The 18,254-nt window shown below is 35.1% G+C and overlaps 1 protein-coding gene across 10 annotated transcripts in view; it reads right to left on the bottom strand.

Annotated features, from left to right (window-relative positions):
- The window catches only part of LOC111426499 (splicing regulator muscleblind), a 154,692-nt gene that overhangs the window by 125,521 nt on the left and 10,917 nt on the right, over positions 1-18,254 (bottom strand). The gene's annotated exons all lie outside the window — the stretch shown is intronic.

Here is an 18,254-nt window from a genome sequence, read left to right on the forward strand (position 1 = left end):
TTTTGGCTGGCATCCGTGCCATTATTAATAGTACAAGTAGGGTTTCGAATGTTTTCAACAGTTTCTCTCCTTTCACTAAAGATGTATTGCATTTTCTGAATTTTAAAGCACCGACCCATCATGAATCATCACCAACCGATTTAAATTTAATATGACTGATTTTCGGATGTTTAAATAAAGATAATATTTATAATAATAATTACAACAGGATTAAATTCCGTTTAATTATTTCCAACTAGCCCCACTTCATTAACAGAATAATCTATAATAGCTTGGGGTATTATTATAAATTAATAACTGCTTTTCTGGATAATTCCCTCATTTTAGTAATGAATACAGCTGATTATAACAAGCGTAAATAATAAAGCTAATATTTTTACAATATAAACTGAGCAGGTGTAATGCAGCGTGAAATATTTGCAATGATAAATCTATTAAACGATGGAAAACGTCAACAGCGAAAATTAATACGGTTTAAATTTTGACGAATCGTTGCTAAAATGGATCAAAAATTAAACGACAAATGCGATCGTGGTTATACAAATATTTTTGCCCCCACGTAGAAAAAACAAAAGCAAAGCGGCCGTATTTTTTTTTTTTTTATTTTCAATCGGTGTACTCTTTTACCCTTCATTGTTTTCATTGGAAATTGACCGATTATGTAAACGTAGACACAGTCGAAAAGTTCAAATATCCGAGGTAAACTGCGTTTGTAATTTGCCGAAACTGTCAAAATACGAACTAAAAACACAAAAATTGTCGATTAACGCGCAGTGTTTGTTGCGTAAATCACAAAGGACTGGCCAATGAAAAAGTCAAGGTCGACTGATAAATCGCTAAAAATGATTCGACTTTTTATTGAGGTCCATTATTATCGGTGGTTTACACATCAACGCCTGTACCACAACGCGAAGTTTCACCCGATAACGTATTTATAGAACCACTTTTTAGATAGATATTATTCCTCCGCCTGATCGCTTAAATTAATCAATACAACGATTATGTCACAAGTCAATGATTCAACTTTTACTTTTATCATGAACAAATAATAATAAAACCAGGGAAATAAATACAGTAAAATATTGATATAACGGACTAATACGGGGAAGGGAGAGTCCGTTATAGCCAAAAGAATAATTTTAATGCACACAAATTCGAACAGCTGCCTACACCGTTGCGCGCAATCTACCTTTATATTTATATAAGCACGGTAGAATCTAAGAGGACTGCTATATCCCGGGAACAACTGTATAACTGTAAGGCCCGTTCGTGACGTCACGCATAAACACTAGTACTAGAACCAACACTAGACCTAGAACTAAAAACATTTGGGTTTAGCTGTACGTCTCTGAAGACGGCCCTTATTTACTAATTTAATTCTAAGTCTAGTGTTAGTTCTACTTTTCGTCCAATAAAAATATACAGCGATCTAGTGCTGAATAACACTTAAAACCAGAACTAACACTAGACCTAGAACTAGGAACATTCGGGTTTAGACGTGCGTCTGAAGACACGGCTAAACCCAAAACATTCTAGTTCTAGGTTTAGTTTTAGTTCAATGTAACATATACAACATGGTGTTGAACATAACATTTTGCTCAACTGCAGCAAAGTTTTTACAGATGTTTTTTTTATATTCTTTAAGTAAACAATTTTAAAAGGTCATAAGGTCATTTGTAGCTACCTAAAAGTTGATCGAATTTATCGACACTGTTCATGTTACGTTATAATTAGTTAGCATTTTTGGGCAAAATATTTCCAATTTCCTTCAGGACTTGTGGATAATTTAATAAAAGGTACGGACATTTTATCTTTCCATTTTATTGCAAATAGTTTTGTATCACTTGTCGAATTCACCTCTTTGGAGCTGCTTGTCCATTTTAAAATTAGGTAAATACTTTCGAGGCACATTCACTGTTCTAACTGCATATATCCCACGTTGCTTTAAATTTTGCATTAGTTCCACACTGTTAAAAAATTATCAAAAAATATTGTATGGTTTTTTTGTTCAACACCCTCAGTAAGCTTGTACACAGAGTTGAGCTACTCGCAGTAAAATGTACTGCAAGTAAAGTATTCAGTACTTGTTTACTTTAAGTAGTTTACTGCCAGTACTTTCAAATTGTAGGTACTTAATACTTGTACTTTCAGTATTTAGCTTAAAATGTACTGGATACTTGTTACTTGTTTGACATAAGAAGTACTTGAAGAACTATTTGTTTACTCCAAGTAGTTTATCTACTTCCATTACTTTCAATAGTAAGTAAAATAACGATTTTTTAACGTAGGATAACGTTGCTTTAAATTTTGCATTAGTTCCATACTGTTAAAAAAATTATTAATTTGCTCAAGACCCTAAGTAAGCTTGTACACAGAGTTGAGCTACTTACAGTAAACATGTACTGCAAGTAAAGTATTCAGTACTTTTTTGCTTGTACACAACCCTAGAATCTAGACTCTGCCCCATAAGTTGATTCTGGGATTTTCCAACAAAAATGTCGAATTTCAAACAGTATCCCAAACTTTCGATTCTCAACTAACCACGCCATTATCAACCGGGCAATATTATTCACAATTCTTAAGTGAATAATGTATACTATTATTTTTAAATAAAGAACTGGAGAAGGCTTTATCTATTTTATTTATTCGTACAGTAGGGTTAAGATACATAAGGACACTATGCATGATAACGAAACAGTGTTATGTAAGTACATTTTCAAAATTAACATTAACATTTCCATTATTCTTGATATGTAACACGATCATGTTTCCAAGGCACGCGCCCATCAGCAATAAAGTACCTTACAAAACGTTCTCGGACATTTTTGTATTCATCCCATTTTTTACCCATTTTGATCTCTTCCTGTCTTCTTCTTCACTACTATTGCGATAGTAGTAGCAATTAAATATAAATCATGTTGCCGTATTACATTCATTATAGTTAACAAGTCGCACCTTTCTTAGTCGCAACTGTGAAACTGATACTAAAACTGACAAGTAAATTTGAACCGTGTGTTCCATCATTTTCGTTTCACATTTGCTCGCATGCAAACTTGCTTCAGTTTTGCATCACCGTATATGGGCCCCTAAAGGTCCGCAACGGTATATATAGCTGTCCGAATTTCTGCACAACGGACTTTTGGCTATAACAGACACTCCCTTCCCCGTATTAGTCCGTTATATCGAGGTTTCACTGCACTTAATTCCACCCTACATAAACAAATTTATTTTTAGTTGCATCGAATCACCTTGAACCTTAGTAAATAAATTACAATTCCTTGTAAAATTAAATCGACATGACACTCATCTCGGTCATCGACACTCTGTTGCTTGAAGATACGGTGATGGCACGTTTCGGCAAAATATGCTAATTTGATTACTCCTTAAATATTTGACGGATCCACCATCTTTTGTTTAGTCCTCCTCGAAATTTCAACATGCTTATAAATTCAACCTAAGCGAACAACATCAGATTCCTAATTCCAAAACAGGATTATTTTATTGTTAGATGTTTTTTAAACCGCCAAAGTAGATTGTATAAAGCGGGAACAAACTGGAGAATAGGACCAGGAAGGATCGAATCAAATGCCGGTTACGCCTCGTACGAAAACCAATTCCCCGCTGCCGCAATTACGATCCTTCAAATATCGAAGATAGGGAGAGATAATTCGGATGTTGCAATGCGGTTGCTAGATCCGTCGTCGAAATTTATACGGTACCGTTGTGGCAGTCGAATTTACGAGGTCCGTAGCGTATGGATCGATGGCGAAAAGGGGGAGGAAAAGGGCGAGACGCGCCGCCAGACGCCAGCAGGTTCGTGATAAAGTCAACGGATACTTTGTTGTCGTAATAAAGCGAAAATAGTTTCAGTTTGCGGGCCCCCTTGTAAAATATGTCCAACGACTCAGATATCGCGGTGTTATTCGATTTACTACGCTCGCATGTCCACCTAACACTTTACTAACCACCGCAGTATTAAATTTTCGAAATACTAGATTTTTGAGGAACATTTTAGGTCAATGCGGTATTAAAACGACAAAAGGAAAAAAAAGTAATACATTTAAGATCACGTAATCTCAGCAAGAACGTCTTACTCTCACTTTTTAAGGTATTAGAAAGTTGTGCACCGTGGCATATGCGCAATAACTAACCAGATTGTATGACTCACTCGGTGTGAATAAAGTAACCAATAAAATCTTTAATGATCAATTTATTTTATCAACAGACATTTAATTTATAGGTTGTTTTAAAGATTTTCAATCAGACCAAAACAGCTAACGCCCTCGTCGACATTAATGAGACTTAATTTATAAACTACTACGTTATAAACTACTTCTTGTAACCAATAGAGTCGTAGTACAAAAGTTTGATTTTGAAAAAGCGTTAATGATTGTAAAAAAGAAAGTGGGGATCGTTGATAGATTATATTTCCATTTTAGATTACAGAATGATTAAAAAGTACATTTGAAATGATTTCAAAAATAACTACAATAGTCCCTAATCTATATGCCTAATACGTTTGAAGTATTTAAGAATTTTCTGCTAAGGAATGTATGTTTTTATCTGTTGCTTATAACCGCTTTATGGTTGTTAAGTTATACATTCCTGAGGAACTAATGGAATTTATGAAGATACTAAATCTAGGTTATGATGAAGTTCCGCTGCTAAGGCTGCTGGAATATCTTTTGAAGATCATTTTTGGTCTTTTAAAAGCATCTGCTGTACAAACCAGTACATTTTGGACACCCAGCGTCGTAAAGCGCATCAGCTATGGTTACATCGCTGAAATGATGAAACATACACAGGTTTTTCACCTCTCAGAAGAGTTACAACTATCATCTTCTGTAGTCACATGATGATAAAGGCTCTACCACTAATTCAAGAATATTAGATTAAAAATTTGCAGTTTCCAAACTCTTCAGTTAGACAGTTTATATAATGTATTTGACGAAGCTGCATCGTTAAGTACAGGGTGGTATTAAATGAGGATACTCCTTATCCACGATATAGCTACATTTTACTTGAACATCATAAACAATTGAAAGATCAAAACTTTATTCTTTTCAAACTAATGCGAAAAGTCGAAAATTCCAGAAACCATTTCTTGCTTTAAGACCAATCGTTATAAATTCAAGTTATTATGGAAATCGCACTAACATCACATGGTCTAGAAAGCGTGTAACAGCTTTCGACTAGTATCCAAGACTACTTGGGAAGAGATGAGGTTTGTCACCAAAAGAGTCACAGAATAACCAGAAATGACATTGACGTCGGTTCCTTTGATGTTCGGTAAACCGCATTTTTTGAACTCGATTTAAATTCCGCCATCTTTAAGACGGTGATGTCAACAAAAAAATATATCCTCAATTTTAGTCTCATAATAGTAGAGGGAAACGGTACCGCTAAAATCGGCAGAGTAAGCTGTTTTAGCTCTAAATAGGAAAAGATCAGTTCTGGGCTGATTATGGACACTGAGACTTAATTAACACTGAGACGATCAAACATATCATGTGTGACTAGTTCTATCTGAAAGACCTGTGATTGAAAGCCTTTGGGGAAGAAGTGGAGCACAGATGACATCAGAGACACAACTCTAAGCTGTATCCTTACCTTTCGAAACTGCTGACGATAGTCCTTATAAACGAAGTAAATATTAAGAGGTTGCGCAAGCGGCTTGTGCTACGTGTGTATACATATCCTCTCATCTTGACTTTAGCGACAAACAACATCCTACCTTTAAACTCAGTCAGGCGAGTTTACCTTATAAATATTAACGTACTCTAGCGAGTTAATAAACAGGAAGATCATCATTTTTGACCCAGATTGACAACTCGCTGCGCACACAGATAAAACGAACTACAAGATGTTTGTTCATTTAAAGTTGTTAATATAAAATAAATAAATTATGTCTAATGTTGCGTAGGTAGCTATCCAAAATAGAATGTCATGACTAACACAGAACACAGGTATTTGATTTCGCTCAAGCCAAAGCATTGCTAATAATTAAAATAAAGACTTCTGTCTTTCAAATTGAACTGTATAAAACTTATATTCCCTCTATTTCGTCATCCGTGGAAGAGAATAATTCCCAACTATACTACTAAGATATTTATAACTCAACTATTAGCAAAGATTACATCTAGAATGTCCGTAAAATCGAAAATTATTACGGAAACGCCGTACAATAATGACTTGGTCTTTTAAGAATATTAATTCAACGATAATAAGCAAAACGATAAAAAAGCTTGAAAATAATGGAAAAAAATAGAAAACAAATTTCAAGCTCCAGTCGGATTAAAAAGAGGAATGACAACAACCGTACTGCAAATCATAATAAATGCATCATATGCACGTAAAAATACTCGGGAAGTCAAGAGAACTGGTATAAATGTCAGAGATGTGCAGGATTGGTTCACGAGCGCTGTGGGATCTCGACGCCATGTATTTTACTTGTTGGAAATCTAAAAAATAATGTATAATTTTTGGCTGCCTGATCATCATGTCCTTAGATGTAACAGTTGAAGTTTATTTTATTTCGTTCAAAACAAGTGGTTAGAAGTTAAAAGCTTTTTTCAGTTTTAAAATTATGGTTGCCATAATGAGTTATACAGGATGCCCATTATGTATGAACATAATTTTATAAAGTCATTATGTATGACTTTATAAAAATGCATTTTATACAAAAGTTGCTTAATATTTTATTTGCCATAATAAGACTGCATTCCTCTAAATGTAACTCTTTTCTGCATACCACAGGCAATTGTAAGCAACCAATAAAATGCAGCAAATGTGAAGGCACGCATAACACCACATTATGCACATCAACATTGCCAGGGAAATGTAACTCCTGTGGTCAGGAGGGCCACAGTGCGTGGTTTCTTAAATGTAAAAATAGGCTAAAAGCTGCATTCGCTGGAATTCCAAACGTAAAAATTAAAAGCTCAGACATCGATCCCGCGGTAAGAAATAAATCCAGAATACACCAACACCTATAATAATAAAATCAACTCGCAAAAACATTACAATAGACAAGAGCTGATCAACCAATTAAGACGAAGATTTATAGAAGCATACAATGTCGATACAATTCTTTCATTCTCGGGAAGTTACTTGTACATTATTCTGCTTGATTTGGAAAACCCTAACGTAATTTCACCCACGGAACCAATCAATGGAAAACAAGCAACAATACCACAACCTTCCAATGGATAATATCAGATTCCTATACTCCAACATCAATAGCTACCATCGGAAAGCTTTTTTAATAGGTAACTATTTGAATACTCATCCTATAGAGTGTGCTTTATTTGTAGAAACAAAATTCAAAGAACATATCAAATTTCAAAACTGGTCTGTAGTGGAAAAAATATCTTAAATCGGCAATGTTAATATCAGAGGAGGCTGTGTAGCGCTAATTCACCCATCTCTAGCAGTCAATGCACACACTTTTCATTACCATTTGGGAAAGAAAAACTACACATTTTCCTGATATATATTCACCCACATAATGGAATAGATGATACTATCTTTATAAAAGTGTTACTATACGATAACGCCATAATAATCGGAGATTTTAATATAAATAACTCGAAAAACAAACATCTAACAAACTTCCTCAATCAGACTGGATACAAGGAAATAGCTACAGCACCTACATTTATCATGCAGGCCAATACCAACACCACGCCTGATTTAGTAATAGGCTCACCAAGCATATATCCTCTCATCCATGCACTAGAATTAATAACAGATCTTGGTTCAGACCACCTCAGCATAGAATTTCAACTAAACACCCAACCATACTCCCCAATAGTAGACATTCAACTACACATTAATATTAATTTATGCAATATCGAAAACCTAAACAATGACATGACAAATTACATCCATAACAATCCTGCTATTAACCCAGAGAACATATCATGGTTTATCAAACACTTAACGAAATCACTACTCCTTCCCACTCCCGCCTTGTATCCTAACGTTAATTATACGTAAAAGATGCATCTACCGAGAGTTCAGAGGAAATGAAGATGCTGACACTAAGAAGAGAATTAATGAGCTTAGTAAAAGTATTCACAAGTTAATATGGCAATTCAGATCTTCCAGATTTATTGAAGCTTGTAATAATATCAACCAAAGTAAGGGAAAATATTTCTGGAATGAAGTCAAAAAACCATCAAAATACAAAAAAAAACATCCAGCCCGTTCATCTTATAGATCCCTGTGATGACTCCAGCTGTAACACTGATTTCGAAAAGGCACAAGTACATGCTAAATATCTCGAAAAATGTTTTAAAAAATCTGAAAATCACTTATTCGATAACGACCATCACGATCAGATTGAAGACTGGTTTACAGCGTTTGACAACACTGCACAAATTTCTAGTAACAGATTGAATGTCGACGAAGAAGAATACTGAGAATTAAGTAGTTAAGCAAGGAAAAAAATACTTCGGCCGGCTATGATAAGCTGACACGAACAATTTTTAGACAATTATATCCTAACATCCATGCACATGTAAAGACACATTCAACTTTTATTTCCAAAATCAATACTTTCCTAATAAATGGAAAACTGGGACAGTAGTATGCATCCCAAAAAAAAAAGACTCGAACATTAACGTTGCTTTCTGTCATCGGGAAAATGTTTGAAAATCTTATTAAAAAACGACTGCTAATGTATGTTGAAGATAAGATTCCACATCATCAGTTTGGATTTAGATTAGCGAAATCGACTATACATCCACTAGCTATGCTTACTTCAAATCTACACACTTGTCGTTTGCAGCAAATAAAATCAGCAGCTCTTTTTCTAGACATACAAAAAGCGTTTGACTCAGTGTAGCATAATAGTCTGTTTAAGAAATCAGTCCTTCAGCAAACATCAAGTACTTGGGTATCTTTGACAGCAAAGTGAAGTTCCACATACACACAAAAAAGCTAAAATGAAAGCAATCACAAGAGCAAAGCTGTTTAGAAGTTTAACCTACAAGAAAGAAGGCATTAACATCAAATGCGCTGCGAATATTTATAAGACTATTTGTAGACCAATTTTAGAGTATGCAAGCCTATTGACCTATGATAGCAAGCGATGCACACTAAGGAGTTTGGAAGTTGGCGAAAGAACAAGTCTCCGAGCAGTAACGAAAATGAGACACCCGAACAATCCATTGCACAACATCGCAAATAAAACGCTATATGAAAAAACCGAAATGAAGCCTTTGACGGAGCGACTTCTAATTTTAGCTAACAAATTTAAGAGCAAGATGGCACCCCTATTTATACAATCAGAATTCGACACTATTTACAAAAGGATTGTGACAGGATAACAATATGTGGCTGATAAAATTTCAATTAATAAGATGGGGCGGTAGGACTTTGGTCGATAGCCCTTTTTAGACTTAATATAGAATGTACATTATGTTGTTGTTTATGTTATATATTGCTTTTAATTGTCTAAAATAAATCCATTGTCTCTCTAAGACTGCATTCAATTGTTTTTAATTCAGAAAACAAATGAGTAACGACTAACAGTTGAATTTTTTTAAATGGCAGTGTATCAGTGGCTTATTTGATAGAGATTACTTATCTCTTTACGATGACGTAAAATTTTTGTACCCCTACATCAGAAAATTTTTGAAAAAAATGTAAAAATTGTTTATTAATAAAAATTAATCATTAACATTAATCTAAATATCTGCGATCGTCAAATACCTCGAACTATTACCGTAAATTAAATGTACATACAAAATAAAACAAATAAACGAAAAATTCCGAAAAAGTACTTCGAGGTACTTGACAATCTCGGATATCTGGATTAATGTTATTAGTTAAATTTTGTTAATAAACAAATTTTACATTTTTTTTAAAAATTTTTTGATATAAGGGAATTAAAATTTTACTTCATCGTAAAGAGAAAAAAAATCTCTATCAAATGAGCCTATCGAAAAAGTACATTGAAAATTCAAGTGTTATTCATTGCTCATTTGTTTTCTGAAATAAAAACAATTGAATGCTGTCTTATTAAGGCAAATAAAATATTAAACAATTTTTGTATAAAATGTTTTTTTTATAAAGTTGATACCTACCAAGATATATACTATACTCCATACATAATGGGCCCTGTATAATATTTCCAGTTTCCGAAAATCAAAATATTTTTCTAAAATTTGTACGATCTATTCTTAGGAATAGGTGCCAGCCTATTCGTACAGACACTTTGACAAGAAAAGATCCTTTCGTAAGTACGAGTTGAAAAATACATATTTTTCTATAAAGATTAATGTCGTTGCTTATGCAAATACTGTTAATATTATAAGCTGAAACCAATTTCGATATTCGTCCGTAGATTCCAGAGATCCAAAAACAAACTGAATCAGAATCAGCTGCCCGTTGTTTGGAAGTAAATTTTAGAGAGATATACAAGATTATGAGTATGATGAAATAGATAAAAAAGCAAAACAAAAATAGGGATCCAAAAACACAGCGTCGTTGGCAAATTGTGCATTCGCACTGTCAATTGGAAAAACAAATGAAAGTGGATTTTGGCGCCGCGACGCTGGGACGATGTAAATTTTAGCGGTATCGATTGTGCAAATTGGTGCATTATCTGGGAATGGCGACAGAGCGCCCCGTTATTTACGGCCCCGTGGGGCTTACCGAGGCCGCATTGTGCCCCTTTTTTGCCTGGCGTTTCCATTTCGGGCCTCCCAGCATTTGTCGAGAGTTCTCTGGCAAAATAACCCCCTACTTACCTCTCTGAAAACCAGAGAGATACAGAACACAAAAGACCAAGTTACAACAGCATAGTAACAAAATAGTCAATTAAAAAATTAATAACAAAATTATCTTGTAACATAAAGTGTCACTTTATGTCATAATCCAAAAAAGCTTATTTTTTGCTGCAAAAAATACTGTTTCCCTTTTGAAAGAGAAAAAAAAGAGAGAAGGTAAAAACCAGGGTCGTGATAGATGGGTATGTGGACCGTTCCATATGGCGCATCAATTTTTAACGTATTAATTAACTGTGCTAGATTTTCGGCCACCGCGGGTATTAATTCATATCGCTTTAAAAATGTACGCTCCCGCTTCGACCGACGGGCAACCCGTTAGCGATTTATATTATTTCCCTCACCCTTTCCGAGGGTGATTTATACACGGGATAATATTGCGCCAAATCGTCTCTCCCACCTCACATAGGGTAATGCTCGGCCAACTGCGTTATTAAAAATTGACGACACACGTAATTTACGTCACTTATACCGGGCCCTACGTTATGCCAGATTTATTGGTTTGGCATTACGGTGGTTTCGGGGGCGGCATAAAATTTTTAAGTGATTTAAAACGCCATAAATTTATCATTCGTAAGGGGTTTATTTCTCGAGTGTCCATCATTAATCCGTGAAATCGAAACAGTTACGAGCAATTTTAATTTCCAAAACGAATTATCTTTATACGATATTGTTTGTTTGCTGTGAATTCGCTTTCCAAAGAGAGCGGCGGGAGGAAGGGAAAAGTGAAGAGAAACTTTAATGCATTACCAGAGAGAGGAACAATTTACAAGGTAGTAAGCTCGCGCGACGCCCTCTCTTTCATCTGATGTGCGCAATTTCGTTGCTCGGGCTCCGATACATTATGTACAATTAGCGAGCTGACGCGGCCCCTTTCACAGAAATCTCGGTCCTCTTTAATACCTTTAATAAACATAATAATAGGAACCCGCAGCGCGAACGTAGCCCTACACCGCTCCAGTTTCCTTCCTTCTTGCTGAGATCTAAAACACCTGCGGGGCTCTTTTACTCGGAAATCGCGAAAACAACGCTCGACAAAATCCCTTCTTGAAAATAACACGATAATTTTCCCTTCTCTTCTATTATAAATAAAATCTACCACGTACTACAAAAAACTGCAAAAAAATGTCAGAAAATAAATTTGCGTTAGGTAATCCTACCTTCAACCTTAAGAAACTGAAAAAATAATTTATCCAACATGATAAAACGTAATAAATAATTTAAAAGAAGAAAGGAAGGACGTGTTATCGGACAGACGAAAACTCGTTCCTTCCCATCGTGCATCTCCATTTGTCGCGGTCAGGACAAAAAGGAAGACCATAAAACAAAAACCTGGAAACCCCGGGTGATAAACCAGGATCTGGAGTGAAACCTCGGGCCGCCAGAAGGGCATAAATTCGGCCCATACGGTGCCCGGATGTCTGTCGCGTCGACGACGACGACGGCGAAGCTGGCGCCGAAACAAGTGGGCCACGGCGAAGAGGATTATATGCCGGCGTCGCGACGCCGCTGTTGCTATCGGGTTTTTAATTCGGACCGTCGACGCCCGAGAACGGAAAACGGGTCGGTGAGGGAACGGAAAAGGGGGAACCGACGTCGACGCCGCAATCATTTAGGAACGAACGAACCCTTCAGGCAACGTTCCAGGAACGAACCAACAACGAAGGACAGCGTGCCCGTTTCGTCCCAATTTTATCGCGATCTTTACCCCAAAAAGTATTAATCAACTTTGTCACCGTCTTCTCATTCTTAAATTAGTTTCGTCCAAAAAGCGTGAAATAGCGAAATTATGGAATTCTGACCGGAGAGAAAAGAGAGAGAGAGAAAGTAATATCACGCGGGACAGGCAGAGAAGAGATCTTTCACAACGCTCTTCGCTCTTTCCATTATTCAGACACCGTTGGTTTTCCGCTGCGATACAGGAAAAGCAGAGTTGCTGTCAGTCCGACTTGAAATTTCACGGATTTCGCAACCTCATCTTTCTTTTACCACCAATGGAGAGACGTTATTTTCTAATCTTCAAACCGCGATGAAATTACAATTACCACTCTCTAATTGTATTTTCATTTATTTTATACGTTTCTAACAGACAGATTAATAACTATTTTTCAATTTGTATTATGTCATTAATGTTGAACCCGTGAAGTTAGTCATAAATTTTCTATCTCATAATTATTTTATATTAAAAGAAGTAAAAATTTAATTTTCTTTTCGGTTGCATGATGAAAAAGTCCTATAGTTTGTATAATGTCCCGTTCTCATGGAAAAGTATTTGGGACAAGCCGCAATTTTTCAAGGAGGGGTGATTGAAATTTTGGAATTTTTATTTCACAATCTCCTTTCAGACCGAAATCTGTAAATATATGGAAATAACCAAATTCTAAATTTAATATAAATTGCTTTGTGAATAAATACAACACGTTCTCATAGTATGAAGTAAAAAGGTTCTTTCACAGAGTTTTATGACGTAGATGCTGTACTTTCACCGAAGTGATATTTCCTTCAAAGGGTGGTGAGAGGTGAACACGTGGAAATATTTCGAAAATAGTTGAAAACAGCATCGTGCATTTTATATACTAGCGCTGGCGCTGTAGCGAGGCACGGCAGTCACAAGAAAATTAGGGCTTGATTGTTCAGGGCAGCCCACCATGACCTCTATGGAAAATTTTGCTGCACGGTTTTAATGGGTCTTACCCACATTGAACATTGTATGTTATAGATTTGTTACAAATAACAAAGTATTACTTATAAGATGGAAAGACAATAGCATCTGTATAAACGTTACTAATTAAAACTCTTGTTTAAGCTGCCAAAACATAAAGAGATGATCAAAAGAAGTTGCCTAAAGCAACATGTTTTAACAACGTATAACAAACATAAGGAGGGCGTAAACTAAAAATGAGAAGCAATTCAGATGTTAAGTATGTTAGATGCATGTAAGATGGTGTTGTAAGAAGTGCCAACTTACATGGTGCATCGAGAAAGATGATTCTAGAACTACCACACGAAGCAAGAAACAGTTTTTGAACACTAATGTATTAATTGTTTATTGAAAGAAACCACACAATAATAAAAGTAAAACTTTTTATTAATGTTAGATTTTTGTATTAACTTTCTTAGTGATGATTTTTCAAGAAATTATGGATGTGACCAGAGTTAGCAAAGAATTAGATATGTGAAGTTCTTAAAAAACCTTGTGTCCAAATTCATGTTCCTAATAGTCGATAAATTACGAAATATATACCCTGATTCTCAACCCATACGCATAAACTTGGGGATTTACTCCTCATAACAAATAATCACTAATTGGTGAAAAAAATTGGAGCAAAAGTTTTTTAGTTTCCTAGATATTCTTGAAATTACCTTTCGAATTAAGAATACATAGAAATTACTTGAAACTACGATGGTGATAAAGAATTGCAATTTTAACTGTTAACTGTTGTTTAAGTACACTTGTATCATTGTGACATTTAAATTGTGTAATAACTAATAACATTTAAAAATTATAAAAATTATGGCGCATAATTCTAACGAAAAACTTATGGACGTGGTACTGGCATACAGGGAATCACGGCAAAATTCTGTGCTTGCGGCTCGTCTCTATGCAGAAAGGTTTCCAGAGAAATATCATCCGGCACGTGAATCCTTTTTAAATCCTTTTTTAACGTGGTAAGGAAAATAGCAATATTCGACCGAAGCTTGGGCACAATGGAGAAGCAGTTAGACCTTTACACATTGTTAATCTCGAGGATGAAATTTTGAATGTCGTCGAAGAGCAGCTTGGCCTAACTACTAGGACTTGCAGAGCAAAATGGGGTATCACAATGCACAATTTGGCGAATATTGAAGCACAACCAACTCCATCTATATCACGCGCAATGCATACAAGCAATACTACCAGTGGATCATCCCCCTCGAGTCCAATTTTGCGAGTGGTTGTTACATCATCAGTTGAACCCAAACTTTACTAATAACGTAGTTACGGACGAGATGATTTTCACATGTAACTGTATTCACGATATCCACAACACGTATTATTGGCTGTGCAGCATTTCATATTACTCGCCAAATACATTCTCAACAAAGATTTGCTGAGCATGTATGGTCTGCAATTGTGAACGGACTTATTGGCTCTTTCATTCTGGATAATCGATTAAATGGTGCGCGTTATTTACAATTTTGCACGACAATTTACTGGGACTTCTTGAGGATGTTGCGTTTAATGTTAGACAAGCTATGTGGTTTCTTCAAGATGACGACACTTAAATAATGTGTTTCCCGGAAGATGGATAGCTCGAACATAGTGTACACCACCGAAGTGTATAATGAGCAAGAATTACGAAATCGGATACATGTTGTTGCCGAGACTATCCGCCAACACAATGGTGTAGGCCACGCTTGTGAAAAATCGTGGATTTGGCGTGCCCAATTATGTGTACAGAATATGGAAAATAATTTCGAACACTTGCTATGATGTTATTTTAAAATGTTTTATGTATTCTTCATTGAAAGTAAATTTCACGGATATCTAGGAAACTAAAAAACTTTTGCTACAACTTCTTTCACCTATTAGCCATTATTTGTCATGAGGAATAAATCCCCAAGTTTATGCGTATAGGTTGAGAATCATCCTGTATATTTATGCAGATTTCGCATAAGATAAAACTAAACTTAACCAAATCCAACTTGATCAAATCACTAACGAACAGCTAGAAATAGGTCTAATTCTGAGGAAGATTCAGACATGATCAGAATTGGTTTAGTTATCTATTTCATATCTTTAGGTGTTTTCTACAAACATTTTTTTTATAACTCCATATCTTCCTAAGCGCTCATTTGTCGTTGTTCCAATGAGAAAGCTGTTATGGATTAGTTAAAAGTGGATTATTTCATAGAAGTTCTTTTTTTTTTTTCAAAAGAAATTTAGAAAGAAATTTTCAAAGCAGGCACATTATGATTATGAAGACAATTGACCGAACTTTTGAATACTATTTTGAAAAGTACTGCTGCGACTACTAGTTAGAGGGTGGGTCACTACGGCTATACCACTGCGCAACCAATACAGAGAAATCTTCACTAGTCATATCCAAATGAATACATAAACAAGTTTTAGGAAAAACCGCTCCACCGTTGAAGCCATTTTCATTGTCAGACAGGTTGTTGAAAAACTAATAGAGTATAACAAACCTGCCTTCCTCTGTTTTGTTGATCTAACCAAAGCGTTCGACAGTGTTAGTATGTAACAATCCACATAGCAACGTCATTGAGACAGTAGTACAACATAACACTTTTGAGATAACAATAAACTAATTTACAAGCATCGGAGCAAGTAGATGTGGGGACAGGCATTTGACAACGCGACAGCCTCGGCCTCTTGTTGTTTAATCTACTCATGGATAGAATAACAGACAATGTATGTAGTTTACTTTACAATGAACTATGGTTACATTTTGAGTGAACAAAAAATCAAGATGGTGTGCTGTGCAGATGATGTCGTCCTACTGGCCTTCAGCAAATATCGAAGCAATACCAAGCCTATGACGATAACAAGAAAACCTAGTAGATGCAAAATAGTATATTAACAGCAAGATCATCGAAGAAGCATTGGAATTTAATTATCTAGAAGCCACTATTTCGGCTTATGGGAGTCTAAGCAATATTGCAAAATAAGAATCGCTGGCGCGCTAAAGCACACAATCTAGAGAAACGACGGTATGTATGTAAATGTGCCTTATATATTGCAAAATTAACAATATATAAGGCATGCGGGAGGCCTGTGATGACATATGCTAAGGAAACAAAGGCGGAGACGACAAAAACAAAAGGAGCGCACTGCACAAATGAGATGAAAATTGTAAGACCGATAACGGATAGTTGGGGCTGATGGATCATTGTAAAAGCAGATTCGAGATGAGTGTGATACCATGGGTATGTGCGATGGGTGCGAGCGAGAAGAAGAGGTTGGAGAGGTTGGTATCCACGATGAATAACAACAGATTGGTCAAAATCGTTAGGAATGAAAAGCCAGGGCGCCTCCTAAACGGTGGAGGGACTGTTGGACATCCTTATTTTAAGCTTCAACAACGAATGAGTAACACAACCCTAGAGCTTTCGTCAAGAAGAAGAAAAAGAAAAAAAACTGTACAGAACATATTGAAAGTTTGACAATGAACTGATTAGTGCCTCCATTAATGTTATATAAATTATAAATTCTTTCATTAGGTACATTATATAAAAAATCGACGCATTGTATACATTTTTGGTGTAAATAGAATACGATGTGTTAGTTGTTGTATTTGTTGGAATGGAAGATAGACCAAAGTTTACAAAATAGAGAATTTTATGAAGAAAAATAGATAATGCTGGTGTGTTTATTGCCAAATACAACTTATTTAAGCTCGTTTTTAAATGTGACTGTATTTTTCTTTTAAAGCCGCGGCGGAGATTAAAACACTTAAAGTAATCATACTAATTACAGTAACGAATATAACGACGCCATCGAAATCGATTTTCCTGAATTTATCATGCTTGTTAATTTTATAGTAACTGACTTTGCAAAAAAAAGAACAAATACGCTTGATGTTGAAAATATTGTTGACACAGAAAACGATTCACAAAAAGCAGACACGAGCATAGTTCAAGAGAGAATACAGATCCAATTAAATATGTATCGGCTAAAAACCAATACTCACAAAGCTTTTTTAATCAGTCACATAACGAAAGCTAGAAGAATTAAAAATAATGAACGAGGAAACAGAAAAATACAAAGATACCAAAACGAAATTAAACAAAGAATTAAATTAATTAGGATAAACACTGAAAATAGTTAAATTAATTAAAAAAATCTAGAAGATACTATTCACAATGAAAATGAGGAAAATATTGAACCTGGAAGAACGAGACGTTTTAAATAAGTAAATAAACGCAAATGAATATGCGTTTACATATATGTGAGTTACATATAAATATTATCAGTAAGAAAATATAAAGTTTAATATCTACAATACCAAAAAGTACTCTCAGGATTGGAAGTAGCCAGAAGTCAAAGATGAAATTACAGATAATATCGATGATTCAATAGAAGTCTTTCAAGTAAAGAAACGCAGAGATTCCAAGAATTTAGATGGAACTCTTAGCTGAGAGTAAATACTTTGAAAATATAACTTTTAAGCTATAACCGTTTGTTTTTTGTATTGTAAACATGTGTTCAAAACCACAGATAACAAAGACCTATAAATAAAGATAAGACTTTCTGTCATCGAAGGATAAATCATTTTCTATCATCAGGAAAAAAAGTACTGATTTAAACGGAATATTTTGCTAATTTATTGGGTTTTTGTGGATTCCGGGTATTTAGATGATTGAAAATGAGATTGTAATAAATTGTGTGGATATTGATATCACTTTTTGGTCAAATCCGATTTTTACAAAATACTTATTTGGTAAGTTCGCGAAAAAATG

This window comes from Onthophagus taurus, chromosome 6 (assembly GCF_036711975.1).
Source record: "Onthophagus taurus isolate NC chromosome 6, IU_Otau_3.0, whole genome shotgun sequence".
NCBI classification, from domain to species: domain Eukaryota; kingdom Metazoa; phylum Arthropoda; class Insecta; order Coleoptera; family Scarabaeidae; genus Onthophagus; species Onthophagus taurus.